At 36.3% G+C, this 6,223-nt stretch overlaps 1 protein-coding gene across 1 annotated transcript in view; it reads left to right on the top strand.

Moving 5' to 3' along the window:
- Positions 1 to 6,223, top strand: part of LOC107563514 (ventricular zone-expressed PH domain-containing protein-like) — a 117,864-nt gene that overhangs the window by 6,304 nt on the left and 105,337 nt on the right. The gene's annotated exons all lie outside the window — the stretch shown is intronic.

Here is a 6,223-nt window from a genome sequence, read left to right as displayed (position 1 = left end):
TTTTTTTTTTTTTTTTTTTTTTTTTTTTTTTCTGTCCTCTGATAAACATTGTTCAGGGCTGCCATTCCCAAAAGCGTTAATACTTTATGATACTTTTGGGAAACGCAGCCCTGTTTGAATGCACTGTCAGCAGTGAGTGAATGCTCTCTGTGATTTAATTGGTTCTGTCTTGCAACATTTGCGTGTGTTCAGATGAGCAGGAAAATGGTTATATCCTACACAATTACTCGCTAACAAAAAGGTTATTCGTCCAATTCAATGCATATTGTACGCATTATTATTATTATTATTATTCTTTTTGTTAAATAAACAAAACCACTGGTAAATAAAGTGCACCTTTAGTATCGATATTTTTTTGTTTGAGTTTCGATACTCGCGTCAGTATCGATATATCGATACTTCGGATCGATACGCCCATCCCTAATTCTAATGGTTTGATAGGAGTCTTTCTCTCCTCTCCCTGTTGAAAAAACCAGCATATGCTGGTTTTTTCAACAGGGAGAGGAGAGAAAGACTCCTATCAAACCATTAGAATTAGGGATGGGCGTATCGATCCGAAGTATCGATATATCGATACTTCGGATCGATACGCCCATCCCTAATTCTAATGGTTTGATAGGAGTCTTTCTCTCCTCTCCCTGTTGAAAAAACCAGCATATGCTGGTTAGGTATGTTTTGACACTGGGATGCTGATTTGTGCTGGTTTATGCTGGTCTTTTTGCTGGTTTGTGCTGGTCCTTTGCCAGCACATGACCAGCTTAAACCAGCATCCCAGTGTCAAAACATACCTAACCAGCATATGCTGGTTTTTTTCAACATGCAGTTGCTCACACAAGCCTTATATGTATATTACATTGTTCAATATAATGTGTATAAATAAAACGAAGGTTTTTTTTTTTTTTTAATGACAGGTTTACTAAACATATTTCTAATATTTGGTTGGAAGTAGCTATCGCTTGGCTGTTGTCGTTCATTTTTCAACATAAAATGTTGCTATGGCTTTCAGCATTTCACATTGTTAGCCAACAATCGACTCAATATTACATTGTTCACACACAGAATGATAAATAAGCTAGTTATGTAGCTACTCCCGAAATATCTGGACATGAAATATAATTTTTAATAGAAATAGAATTGAAATCGAAATTATTTTACAAATGTACCTTTTATTCTTAATAAATAATCCACTGCAAAGTGCAAAAAAAAATCAAGCCAATGTACTAAAGTTGAACAATATTACTGAGGTAATTTTCACATTAGATGGGGAAATTGTGAGTTTGCACTTAATTGGTTTGGGAAAAAATAAGCATGTATTAAACGAGAGATTAAGTTCGCAGTGTGATACGGGATACATAAAAGTGTCTGACTAATATACACCCTTGTCATGGACAGTGGTGAATTTGATGAAATACCTGACCGCTGGAATTAAAAAAATTCTGAATACACAGGTATACTGTTAGCGAACATCCCGATGGCGCCCCCAAACTGCTTTCCTCTCAGTTAACAAACACACAGCAAAAATGACTGTGGTGAGAAAACAGCAGTTAAGAAAGCATCTGATTATACTGACGTGTATATGTTTGGATCACTATACAATTCGACACTATCACTTTATTCAGTAGATCGCTTTCAAGCAAGCAGCTTTATAGTAAAACACATGAAGAAAAGTGTCATTGTCGCTTTCAATTAGAATTACAACCTCAAGATCTACTATAAAGCAGCACTCCAGTGTGTTCATGTTTTTTCTTGTGTTTGACCCTGACGGACTGAACATAAGAAATGAATTTAAGAATTCCTTGTTAAAGACGGTGGAGCACACTGACCAACACACAATTACTACAGACTAATGGTAGTTCAAAGGTGTTTACCAGCCGGAGCAAACTTTTCCAGAAAGTTCACTTGGCAAGCTGTTTCAAAGTCCAAAAATGAACTCCAAACGAACTTTGTTTCAGTCAGATTTTGTACAATATATTGTCGATCTTTAATTTTGCTTAAACCATATCGGTGCCTTTGCAGTACTCTCTCTCTGGACTGATACTATTGGACACTATTGTGATGTTTCATTTCAGTTCTCTATACACTACTTAAGTTCTCTACAATTTACCAAACTCTGTGTGTGCAGAATGAGAGGAATCACTCAGGACAGAATGTGCATGTTTGCTTAAAATGCAGTATTTTCCCATATCTGTTCCCATACCAAAGCAGGAACTTGTCTGTTGAGCCAGTGTTGTGTGGATGTGTGTGCAGGAATGGAAAAAAAGGCAATTGCAAGGAATGTGTGAGAGTATCTGTACTGCATGTGCAGTAGGCCTATATGAGTTGCTGACAGCTTCCAGCATTGTTCCTGTCATCCGTTCCTGCACAGCAGCTGCAGTACTGCAGGCCATAAATAATGCAACATCTCTGCTAGCTGTTCATGCTGATTCCTTTGAGCATATTTAGCAAATTATAACGTTCTCCTTTGAACAGGTATTATGTCATGATCATAAGGATGTTCTTCTATCTGCTCTTGGCAGCCTGAGCGTCTCCATAAGGGGGCTGAGATCAACAGGTGCCCATTATTGCAGTAGAGGAGGGGGGCAAGACTACAAAAGACTCGATGTTAGTCAGTCTCTCTTCCCTTAAGAAAAGATTACGTTTAGTGATCTTTACAAAGGTCAAACTTTCAGGCAATCAATAGCCATTAACATGACATGCTCTGCCTTTCTACGTTTTCCCAAGTTATAGGTGATTTTCCTCTGCACTATGCTGAGTGGTTGCTAACTTGCTAGGTGGTAGGGTGTTCTGCATCGTTGCTAGGTGCCAGATGCACCAGCTGTGCGAAAGTTTGTTGCGATATAAATCGACTTTTGCACTACTAAATATTTTTCTGTTGCACCATTAAACTTAGCTGAAAATCGTAATACATAAATAGCATTTCTTGTGTTTTTTTCTTTTAGCAGTATTTGCAGCTTGCAATTAATTTCAAATACAGAGTCTGAATGTTATTTACATATGAAAATGCTTATTACATTTAATGATTAAGTACTGTGTTTTAGTGGGAGCTTATTACATGAGGCAAGCAGGATAAACTCGCAGGTTAAATTCACATAATTTCAACACGACTTCAGTGCACAAAGGACAAAATAGCTAGTTTGTGGAGGTGCTTTGCTTTTCCTTCTAGCACTTTGCGTGTGTTGGCATTGTATCATAGTGCATGTGCACTGAAGCGTGTGTATGCCAGCATGTTTTTAAAGACTGCATTCCTGAGATTGCTGAGCCGTATCCTGAAGATTAATTGTGACTGGGTGATTGTTTAAGAGACCGGACCCAGTGACCTGCTTTCTGTCCAACACATACAGAGCTATCTGGTTACAAATTAGGGGGTCATCGTGTATTTGTGCATTTATACTAGCTTTTTTTATATATTATTTTTTCTCTTACAGCAATTTGACCATTCATTACAGCCATGTAACCAAATCAAAGATTAAAGGCCCATTCACACCAAGAACAACAATAATAATAAAAACAATAACTATATTAGCATCCATGCCAACACACAATAAGATAAGTTTATCCTAAACATGCTGTAGTTTTGTCATCTACTGCTTTAAATGCACAGGCTTTTAAAAATGGGTGGATCCTGAACGGCTGTGTCAATATTTAAAGAAATACTGTAGTTCACTCAAAAATGAAAATTCTGTCATTAATTACTCACCCTCATGTCATTCCAAACCCGTAAGACCTTTGTTCATCTCCAGAAAACAAATTCAGATATTTTTGATGAAATCTGAGAGCAACTGACACGTTCAAGGCCCAGAAAGGTTGTAAGGACATTTTTAAAATAGTCCATGTGACATCAGTGATTCAACCTTAATTTTATGAAGCTACAAGAATACTTTTTATGTGCAAAGAAAACAAAAATAATGACTTTATTCAACAATTTCTTCTCGTCCATGTCAGACTTTGATGCACATTCATGATAATACAATGACGCATACATGTGCATTCCTTTGCTTTGTTTTCTTGTAGTATTCTTGTAGCTTCATAAAATTACGGAATTTTCATTTTTGGGCGAACAATCGCATTCAAGATCAATCCAGAAAAAAATGAAACAGACCACACAGATTTAGGGCCCTATTATTGTAAAATGAATAAAGAATTAAATAAATAAATGGTTGCCATTTTAGGACTTAAATCGTTTAGGCATGCTTTTTAAGATTTTATGAAACCATTAAAACAGAATCCAGAAAAATGTACAAATAAAACATTTCATAGGGCCCAAAAATGTCATTTGTATTAGACTTTTAATTAATTGTTGTTCAATTGTGTAAGTTTCGTTATTTCAATTAAGAATGTATCCATTGAAACGGAATTCAGAAAACGAAATTGAGAAAAAATAATACAAGTTTCATAGGGCCCTATAAATATCTTTTAGTTGTCACATTTTTATTGTTGCATACCCTCATAAAGCTCAGTTTACAAATGAAACATGAACAAGGTTAAAAGCATTTTGTGGAGCGAGACAAGTGTAATTGCTGCATAAGCAGCTGGACAATGTATTTTCTCAGCTTTAAATCGAGGCTGACAGACTAGGAGCCTGTTGTGCTTGCCCATATAAAGTCATTGGGATTGTATTTGAGTATTAGTGGTTTGGTCCGTGAGCGTTCTTGCTGTGGTATCGTAGCGATGCTCAGCTCTGGAATGCGAAGACAGGGTGTGAAGTGCAGCTGTGTTGTCGCCCCCTTAGCGACTCTGACATGCCATTGGCTGGCTACCTCACAATGCCTTCTGATTGGCAGGACCTATGATCCGTTTGGATGATAAAACAACCAAGAGGCCCAAGACGGGGATCTTTCTTCATAAAGTTTTATTTTTGATTGTAAGATTGTTGAGTTTTGCCAGTATTCTGGCAACAGAATATTCTGAATCGAGCCGTTTCATACAGGAGATTACCGTTAAGGAAAGCTGCATGATTTCGTAACCTATAACCTTGCAGTATAACCAAGATAAACTAATGACAGTCAATCTGCACGATACAAGCGGAGTAAAATACATTCTGTAGCCCTTTCTGAGAAATAGCTGAACACATCCATGTTCACCGAGTCTGTGACTGAAAGTGTGACATTTTACACTCTTGAGTAAATTGTTAAAGTTTTCCAAATTCCACTGATTAAACACCCTTTTTGATTGTAAAAAAAAAAAATAGTAATTAGGGATGCACCGATACCACTTTTTCCAGTACTCACCCGATACCGATACTTTTATTTTTGGTACTTGCCGATACCGAGTGACGGGGATCTTTCTTCATAAAGTTTTATTTTTGATTGTAAGATTGTTGAGTTTTGCCAGTATTCTGGCAACAGAATATTCTGAATCGAGCCGTTTCATACAGGAGATTACCGTTAAGGAAAGCTGCATGATTTCGTAACCTATAACCTTGCAGTATAACCAAGATAAACTAATGACAGTCAATCTGCACGATACAAGCGGAGTAAAATACATTCTGTAGCCCTTTCTGAGAAATAGCTGAACACATCCATGTTCACCGAGTCTGTGACTGAAAGTGTGACATTTTACACTCTTTAATGAATGAATGGAGTCTGGCAGGTACGGGTTTAACACATTACAGATTAACAGCGGTTTAGCTTCACTCCGAGGAAAACACTGGCAGAATTGTTTTCGGAGAATTTTACTAACAGGAAACTTGACGGCCTGGAATTCCGTCCAGGTTCACTTTAGAGGCATAAGCCATCTTTTACGGATACAGAATATTTGAACTAGTGGGACTAGTGAAAATGAAAATCCGGACTTTAATTATTCAACTTGTTTATTCATTTACCTCGTTCCAAAGTGTTATGCTGTATTTTTGTGGGGAAAACTAAAGGAGAAATTTCAAAGTGGCCTTTAAAAAGAGAGAAGTATTCGAAAGCGAGCGGTATTCAGTTGTTGCCTCTGGTAGGGAGTAAACACACTCAAGCATCATATCACTCAGTCATCATGTAAAGTTGTTCTATGTCATGTTATATTATTATTTTTTTCCCAAAATAATTTTTTCCCTGTTTAAATTTTTCTGAATTTCATTTAAATTGAGTAAATCTTTAGTATTTTGTGTATGTGTGTTTTTTATTGTTGTTGTTGTTGTTGTTGTTGTTATTATTATTATTATTATTATTATTATAATATTATATTTCAATTTTATTTTATTTCAAGTATCATAAGTTTTACTTTTTTTTTTTTTTTT

Source organism: Sinocyclocheilus grahami, unplaced genomic scaffold (genome assembly GCF_001515645.1).
Source record: "Sinocyclocheilus grahami isolate Dianchi unplaced genomic scaffold, SAMN03320097.WGS_v1.1 scaffold877.1, whole genome shotgun sequence".
NCBI lineage: Eukaryota > Metazoa > Chordata > Actinopteri > Cypriniformes > Cyprinidae > Sinocyclocheilus > Sinocyclocheilus grahami.
Note: the sequence above shows the minus strand (reverse complement) of the source record. Positions and strands in the feature narration are given on the sequence as shown.